A 10,410-nucleotide genomic window follows, 5' to 3' on the forward strand; every position below is an offset into this window, starting at 1 on the left:
TTTGGGTCGTGATGACAGGTTTGGATTACAAATGCCGATTCATCACATACGAGCTCAAGACGAGTGATTTCGTGTTGTTACATGTGTTGTTTGAGTCACGTACGCCACTTTGAGAGAAAAAATACGTGTCTTGATCAATTACGTCATGTTTTGTAAGATTGCATTCAAAACATTTTGCTGGGATGACGTCACTTTCCTTCTAGAAGTTTCTCTATTGTATTTCGCACCCAAAATGCTTTAATAACGTCAGCTCCCTGCTTCTAAAACTTCCTTTTTGTATCTTGTACCCAAAATGCTTTAATGACATCATGTAATTGTTTCACGTGCTACTGGAACTCTAAAATCTGTTTCATTCTGATTTCTGAGACCAGTTGATTTGGTTCCCTCTCTCTCTCTCTCTCGTTCTTAGAAAGAGATTACTTTTAAGGTAGTGTTTTGTGGTCACGTATTAGCATTAACTTTTGAGATCTGAATTTAGTAAAGTTATTTAATTTGTAACGGTGCCTGGTAAAAAAGTGTGTTTTGTGGTAACGCAGCTGCAGCAAGTGATTTTACAGAGGTTTTCACAAGTTTGTGTAAGGTAACGTGAATTTTACTTATTAATACCATGGTATGATAAATTAGGAAATTTTGCTTTAGTGAAATCATTATTGATAAATCTTATGTGTATTTTTGTGTTTTTCTATTTACAATCTCTTTATATTTTCACATTTTTTATGTTTGTGATGTAACATTTATGCATGTAGTACTTTAAATATTTCTTGGTAATTTAACATTGCATACTTGATTTAATATTTCATTTATTAGGATTTTCTTTTCAAATCTTGAGTAATTCTTAATAGTTTAAATTTTGCTTGATTAATTTAAATTCCTGATAAAATTTTTGTGAATTAATTTTGTTTAATAATTTAATTCAAGAATTAATTAAGTGTTGTGTTATTTTCAAGAAATAATAAATTTTTCAGATTGTGAATTCTAATTAATTATGAATTCTAATTATAAACTTTGAAATTAAAAATAAATTTTTGTATTTAACATTTTTAGAAAAAGTGTTTCATTTGTTGATCACCAGTGAATAGGATTGATTGTGTGTGCATAAGGCAAAGTGATAAACATGTTTTGTTCTTTCAGTTTTGCTAAAGTGAATTAAGACCGGGGAAACAGTTAGAGTTGTTTGATGGAGTGATGCCCTTTTACTCTAGAACATTTCTAGTTTAAATTTTGATACCTCACACATATTCTGATAAACTTAGTTTGATTTTTCAAGTGATAAATAAGTTTTTTCTTAAGGGATCACTGTTACCTTGAAAGTACTCATTCGTAATAATCTAGCTGAAGTGAGGTATATTTTTGAATTTTGAAATTAGTTGTGTAATAACCGGGTACTTGATATGCATCGTGACAATATATATATATATATATATATATATATATATATATATATATAATAAATATATATATATATATATATATATATATATATATATATATATATATATATATATATATATATATATATATATATATATATATATATATATATATATATATATATATATATATATATATATATATATATATATATATATATATATATATATATATATATATATATATATATATATATATATATATATATATATATATATATATATATATATATATATATATATATATATATATATATATATATATATATATATATATATATATATATATATATATATATATATATATATATATATATATATATATATATATATATATATATATATATATATATATATATATATACATATATATATACATATATATATATATATATATATATATATATATATATATATATATATATATATATACAGTATATAATAAATATACATCTATTATCATCATTTCAGCCTTCAAAAGTCCTTTGTTGGATGTAGGCCCTCCCAGGATCCTCCACAGATTTCTATCCATCGCCACTCTGTGCCATTGTTGTTTATGTTGGTCTAAGTCATCTCACCAGCAGGTTTTTTGTCTTCCTCGGTTTCTTGTGTATCCTCGGGGCGTCCAGAAGGTTGTTCGTGATGTCCATCTGTTGTCTGTCATCCTGGCAATGTGCCCTGCCCAGTTATATATATATATATATATATATATATATATATATATATATATATATATATATATATATATATATATATATATATATATATATATATATATATATATTTATATATATATATATATATATATATATATATATATATATATATATATATTTATATACATATATATATGTAATTGGGAAGGTATGCACTTCTTAGAACTGTCTGTTGTACTGCTTGCTTTCACTTCCATGCTCAGATGTCGGCTATCTTTTCAAATTCGTAAGTTCTTCTTTTATACATTTTGGGTTAAATGAAATTTATGTTTCCCCTTAATTACATTTATTTAGTCTTTAAACTTTATAACTTTTTCACTTTTCAGTGGGTAGCAATGACCGAGTCTTTATCTTAAAAGGCACATCATAAAATTCATGGACTTAGAATTTCACTTGGACTACGGCATTTAGAAATTTTATATAAGTTCACAAGTCTGTTCAAGCTTTCACAGTCACCTCTCCACACTTCTCGCACACTCCCTGCCCTGATGCCTTTCTCTAACTCTAACTGACTCTGCTTCCAGAGCCTTCGTATATATGGGTATTGGTTCGATGCCTAAATCTGGTATAATTTTCCCGAGTTTCGCCCAGTTGGGCTTCCCTTTTCCATTAATGTTTCACGTTTAATTGTCTATGCAATTTGTTCAACGGTTGTTATCAAGTTAATGTAATGGTGTGCGAGAGGTCACTGGGCGAGATCAAGATCTAAATTAGTTCATCTTTTTGCCCAGCATAGTACGGGTAAACACTTTTGAGTCACTGGCGTCAAACGGTTAAACTCGGCATCTGTTATCACTTAGTTTCGTTAACTTCTTTTCTGTTTTGCTCTCTCTGTCTTTATCAGTGATTTTCTGTATGCCCTTGTGCGTATATCAAAGTATTTAGTTTACTGAATTATAGACTCGATTCTATTATAATCTCGGCCAGCTACCCAGCTGACTCCGGCAGCTCTAGCTAAACTAAGGCAAAAATAATATATCTACGAGGACTCCTAACACATGCTTCTTAGGAAAATCACACAATAAATAAAATAATTTTAAACCATTAAACCGAATATAAAACAATAATTGCTTCAATCAAATTGAATAAGATATTCAATGTACTTGCAAAACAAAATAGAATTTGCTATCCAAGTTACATAGTCATTACTCAGTTCTCAGTCCTATGGTATTCAGGTGGATATCGCTTTACTATTTATGAAATTGACGAACAAAGTTTCAAAAAATAGGAGAACCTCAGTATTCTACTATTTTTAAAGTCGAGGATCGAATAAATAGATTTTTAAAAAGTTTAAAAGACCGAAATATTATAAGTGCTGATACCTATGAATCCTTATATAGCACAGGTGCTTCCTATGGAATAATGTATGGATTACCCAAAATTCATAAAGAAGGTATCCCAATGAGACCTATGCTTACCTCATATGACACTCCTAATTACAAACTGGCTAAATTTCTAGTCCCACTTCTAGCACCCTTAACTACCAATAATTATAGTATTAAAAACTCTGATAATTTTAAAGAAAGGATTTTATCACAAGACTCAGATCTTTTTATGGCTAGTTTAGATGTGGAGTCACTTTTTACTAATGTCCCTGTGGAAGAAACAATTGATATTATTTTAGACCGAATTTTTCCTAACCCAGATACCATTTATACTAATTTTAATATCACGGATTTTAAAAAACTGTTGCAATTGGCCGTGCTGGACACAGCCTTCATTTTTAGTGGGAAAGCATATGTTCAAACTGACGGAATGGCCATGGGATCTCCATTAGGTCCTACCTTTGCAAATATTTTTATGTGCTCCCTGGAGGAGCGCCTGCTGGACGATTGCCCTTTGGCTTGCCTTCCGCTTTTTTACAGCAGATATGTTGATGACATCTTTCTACTGCTCAGGAACAAAGATCGAGCAGATGAATATCTTGAGTATGCCAACCAAATGCATCCAAACATAAAGTTTACAGTCGAATATGAAAGTGAAAATAAATTGCCTTTCTTAGATATAATGGTTTCAAGACATGATGATCATTTTAATACCACGATTTTTAGGAAAAAAACTTTTACTGGTCTGGGTTCTAATTTTCATAGCCATTGTTTCTTTAATTTTAAGTTAAATTCTTTGTCTACCCTCTTCCACAGGGCCTTTAGTTTAACATCTGATTGGAATGGTTTTCACGAGGAAATTCTATATCTCCACCAATATTTTATTAATAACTGTTTCCCATCTGAGCTCTTTTACAAACATTTGTGCAAATTTTTGAATAATATTTTTCAACCAAAATTCAGAATACCAACAGTACCTAAACTATCTTTCTATGCAAGTGTCCCGCTTATCTACGATAAACATTTTTACCAAGATTTATGACAAATAATAAACAAATATTTACCGGCTGTCGAATTGAAACTAATACCTAATAATCCAATGACGACCAAGTCTCTGTTTAAATATAAAGAAAGTCTGCACCCTTTGATGACCTCAGGAGTCATATACCTGTTTAATTGCCCCAGATATGACCTAGGGAAGTACGTGGGCTCAACTCGTAGGTTGTTGAAGGTAAGATTAGACTCTCATCGTGGCGTAAGTTACCGAACGGGTGCTAAATTATCAAACCCTGAATTTTCATGCATAAGAGACCATGGGAAAAAATGCAGATATAATATCAGTTACAAGGATTTCAAAATAATTGGCAAAGCTCCGAATGACCACCAACTGTCAGTACTAGAATCTCTTTTTACCAAAAAACTAGTTCCCCAATTAAATACCGAGTTCACGTCAACACCTCTATACCTCTCGTGAGTTTCCATTGGAACCAAAACGGACCCTGAATGTCACTCAGCTTTTGCCTTCAGCACTATTTGGTATTCATTGTTCCTTTCTGTTATGTTTCTTTTTATACTTTTATGTAAAATTTCTTTTTTCTCGTTTTAAAATCTGAGTCTATTTTTCAATCTGTTGTCTTTTTAATTTATAGCTTTGAAAATGGGACACATGGTCCTGAAACGTCAGCATAATAAAGTACATTGAAAGGAAATACAAGGAATTCTCCTTCCCCTAACTCGATGCTATATATATATATATATATATATATATATATATATATATATATATATATATATATATATATATATATATATATATATATATATATATATATATATATATATATATATATATATATGATGCTGCCTTATAATACGTAAATCCTCCTATAATTTTGTTATATTTACTGTTTTATTTATCATGTGTTATGTGTGTGTTGATAGTGATTATTGAAGTATCGTATTTAGCTTGGCATCAAATCTCAAAGGAACTAGTGATTTAAATAACTTAATAGCGCAATTTAGAATTGATAATGCATCTTTAATAGTAACGTAGTATGAGCAATACATGCGTGTGAGTTCAGTGAAGACTTGTTTCATTTCAATTGTCATCAGTTGAGATAAGAGAGAGCGTTTTGTTTTGGGTTAATGTGAGGACAGTTGGAATAACAATTGCCGATTCGTTCAGGAAATCAACTCAGTTTTTCATCTTGTTTATAAAACACGTCACTCATAATTAGCCGATTGCAGTATGTTTCGATCGCGTAGAGATTTCCGTAAAAGGTTTGTCCCGTACGAGAACAAGACGAGTGATTTCGTATTGTTACATGCATTGCTCAGATCACATACCCACTTTGAGAGAAAGAATACATGTCTTGATCAGTAACGTCATGTTTTGTAAGATAGCATTCATAACGTTTTGCTGGAGTGAAGTCACCTTCTTTCTAGAACTTTCTAACGTATCTTGTTCCCAAATGCTGTAATGACGTCACCTCCCTGCTTCTAGAACTTTTCTTTTGTATCTCGTAACCAAAATGCTTTAATGACGTCATGTAATTGTTTCACATGCTACTGGAATTCTGAAATCTGTTTCATTCTGATTTCCGATACCGATCAGTTTGGTTCCCTCTCTCTCTCTCGTTCTTAAAACGAAATTACTTTTAACATAGGGTATTTGTGGTCACGTATTAGCGTTAACTTTTGAGATCTGAATTTAGTAAAATGATTTAATTTGTAACGGCGCCTGGTAAAAAGTGTGTTTCGTGGAAAAGCAGCTGCAGCAAGTGATTTTACAGAGGTTTTCACAAGTTTGTTTAAGGTAACGTGAATTTTACTTATTAATACATTTGTATAATAAGTTAGGAAATTTTGCTTTAGTGAAATTATTATTGATAAATCTTATGTGCATTTTTGCTTCTTTTCCTGTTTGCAATCTCTTCATATTTTCACATTTATGTTTGTGATGTAACATTTCTTTATGTAGCATTTTTAATATTTCTTTGTAATTTAACATTGCATACTTGATTTAATTTTTCATTTAATAAGATTTCCTTTTCAAATCCTGAATAATTCTTGATAGTTTAAATTTTGCTTGATTAATTTAAATTCCTGATAAATTAAAGTTTTGTGAATTAGTTTTGTTTTATAATTTAATTCAAGAATTAATTAAGTTTTGTGTTATTTTGAAGTAGTAATAAATTTTTCAGATTGTGAATTCTAGTTATAAACTTTGAATTTAAAAATAAATTTTTGTATTTAATATTTTTAGAAAAACAGTGTTTCATTTATTGACCACCAGCGCTGGTTTCAGTGTGATGACTAAACGACTCAGGATGTTTGAATGAATGGACTAATGGCGTCTTGAAAGACTCAGGGTGCTCGAATGTACGGATTCAGGGGTGTCTCAAAAGACTCAGGGTGTTCAAATGAACGGATTCAGTGTGTCTCAAAAGACTCAGGATGTCTGAAAAGACTCAAATTTGTCTGTGAAAACGGCTCTGGTGTCTCGAAAGACTTAGGGTGTTGGAAAAGACTCAAATTTGTCTGAATAAAACTCAATTGTTCGTGATGAACGAATTTTAATGTCGAATAAGACTCAGTTATTTGTTTGAATGGGAATTAGCCCAAGCTAACGTAAGCCTTTATGTATAGTTTATTTGTGGAGAAAAGATGCAGAACTAATAAGAGGCTTATGTGGGTTATACACTTATGGTGTGTGAAGAAAGTTTTCTTTGCGCTGTGGAAACAATTTAAATGTGGCGTGATGAGAACAGTACATCACCACAGCGGCGTCGCTATGGGGGGCCAGGGGGAGCCCGGGCATCCCAAGTCAGATGCTTGGTCCTCCACTGGTCCCCCAGTTGAAATTCCCTTTGTAGCTAAACTTTAACCCTTACAGTATTTGATACATTTGCATATAATAAGGGTTAAAAATTAATAAAAAATTGAGCTCTGTAATTTCAAATACAGTTTTACTAATTACTAATACTATTATTTTCCTTTATTTATATGGATATATACATTCGAGAATAGTATATTTTACTAATTACAGAATTGGTATATTAGTTTTGTGTAATTTTCTTTTGCCCCCAAAAATATCTTGGCCCCACCTATGCCCCCCTCGCTGATGGAATGCCAGCTACGCCACTATACATCGATCATATCATATATTAAATTTCCAAAGCACGAGGGTAAAGAAAAATGCTTAAAATTATCATGCATGGGCAGTCCAGACTGCCGAGGGTCACATGCGCTTGCAAGTGATTCTATGTTACCAGAACCTAAGCTTGCATGTGACTGGTAGTACTCTAGTGTTTACATCTGCCAAAGGTCTCGTGATTCTGTTTGCTTTTAGGCCATGCAGTCAATGAATGATGCAGGTGGGCGAGGGTACCCTTGGCCGCTTGTCTGGCGTACGTCTGGGCAAATTTTCCCAAGCTTAAGGGATTCCTTGCATTAATGAATGGAAGGGAGGGAGGGACACCTGGTATATTATTCAATAAATTCTCAAAAATTCGGCATGCTGGACGGACATATGAATAATATTAGCTAGCGAAAGGAAGGGATTTTATACATGAGTGCTTGTGCGTGTGTTGTTTAGAACAATGGAATTTTTAATGGAACTCAAAATTAAATATGGCAGATAGTTAGGGGTAGGGGCAGGTGGCCTGGAATTGAAGATTCTGGGTCAGAATTTACTATTCTCTCGACTTGAGAGCGAAAATTTGACTGCTTCCTGCTTCCTATATACTTCATAACTTTATCTATCGATCAAACGAGAGAGAGAGAGAGAGAGAGAGAGAGAGAGAGAGAGAGAGAGAGAGAGAGAGAGAGAGAGAGAGAGAGAATAAATCCAGCGAGACGAAAATGTCTGGGGTCAGGCCTTAGTTGGCCACCTACACAATGTGCCTTTCTAGGAATTCGAGACTTACTTATTATGTAGATGAAGGAATAAAGGCACCATTCCTTTTATTTACCCTTCAACTGAATTCACTCCCTAGTTTTCCTATTCTTGAAAACATGCAGGCTAACATGCATTAGCACCAAATTCTCATAGAATGGTTAGTACACTCTCTCTTCCTCATGAACTAAATTGGGCATGCACGTGGCCTATCAATACCTAACATTGACTGCAGTCACTTTTCGCACCTAGCACAAACCTTAACAAAATATATCGACACTTGTACTTACGCTGTGGAACTGGCTTTTCTCATGTGCTTAAAAAGGGAGTGGTATGGTACCAGGGTCGTCTCTAATCCTGTGACCAGCTTTAGCACTTGCTATTCAGCTGATAAGTTGCAATTTCAGAGATCTTGCAGAGCAACAGGATCTGGCACACAGCTGGCCAATGCTATGATTCTGCCTTAGATACTTGAGTCTGAGCTGCAACGGATGATCACATGGAGTTCTTTACATTACCAAGAAAAACCACTATATTTTAACTAAAATCTGAGTAATAAGACTAGTTAAGGCAGATCCGTAGATGAATCAGTCACAGGAAAAAATACTGGCTTAGGGCCTTCTTTATGTGAGGGAAAGATTATATAAACTCAAGGGGCTCTCTTAATTATATTTACATAACAAACACAGGTCAGAAGAATGACAAATTATGGGGCAGGTGATAAGATCCTGCTAAATGAATGAATCCTACACAGGAGAAACATTCTACACCAATGATGTCTTCATAACAGGAACATCACAGTGGGGTAGATTAAGGGGTGGTATAAGGCCACTGCACATGGGATAGAGCCGAGATTTGGTTCCACAGCTAAGCCAGTCTGCAACGAGATGCAAGACGGTTACTTCCAAAAATAATAACATGCCCGAGGGGAACTGAGGGAATGCACAGATAGTGCCAAACAACTCAGTTCAAACACGAAATGCACAGTTACGTTAACGCTTAACATTTCAAGACAAATTTACTAAAGGAAATTGCACATTGAAATAGAAAATAAATCAGGCAGGGAAATACCAGAATTGTGACTGACCGAAGAAACCTTATTCTGGTACATTACCTTTGTCAGGATGATGGTGTTCTTGTAAAGTCCCCGCTCAACGGGTTCTCTATGATGAGCATCCTGTTTTCTGCGGTGCCTTCACAGCTGACCCGAGGTCGCACGTACACAACCTTATTATCATTATTGTGATTTGTATATTTATTACCTGTTCATTTGCCATTGTACGTAGTTTATGTGTCAGAGTATTTTTTGTGTCCAACCAGCTATTGTTAATCATCATGTTTTCTATATGTACCTGTCCTGTTTTGTGTAGAGAAATAGTCTGACCTCGGGTCACTTGTAAATTTTGTACTGGCATCTGTGTATACGCCGACGTCCGCACACCGCTTTATAAGCGGGTCGCTTCATCAATAAACCAGCAGCACTTGTCTTCCTGCTCTTTCTTTAGCACCTCTCACATTCTTGTTCAATAGGGCATCGGCAGTGGAGGGAGGAAAATGAAGGGATGCCACTTACAAAAGTGTACTTGTTTGAACCTCGAGGTCGAACATGTGGGGTAAGTACAAGGGACAGGCAAGAGGGATGGACAGCAAGTGTCCTTGGTGAGGTTCTGAGCACTTCTCTCTCGAACTGCTGTGTTATGGCCCACATATAACATTGGGGGATTATGCCTGGGCATCACTGTAGGTGGCGCAGAAGTCAATGCCCACCTTGTTTTCTATAGGGTCACGCATTTGGGGTCCTCTTCCCAGGTGCCATGGCGGCCAGCACATGTTTCAGAGCTATGAGCCAGTGCTTTCTCTTTTGGCTCCTCCTTTGCTAGTTGTCAGCCGCTGGCAAGGATTTGCGTCTTCGAAGGCTGTACCTATTAGATAAGGATCTTTGGCAGTTACTTTGAACATGGAGGTATCAAGGGCTTACCCATATAGGGAAAGAGGGAGAGAATTGGTGAAGGGGCGAAGGAAACCCACAGTTCTTTTATTTA

Source organism: Macrobrachium rosenbergii, chromosome 51 (assembly GCF_040412425.1).
Source record: "Macrobrachium rosenbergii isolate ZJJX-2024 chromosome 51, ASM4041242v1, whole genome shotgun sequence".
Lineage (NCBI taxonomy): Eukaryota > Metazoa > Arthropoda > Malacostraca > Decapoda > Palaemonidae > Macrobrachium > Macrobrachium rosenbergii.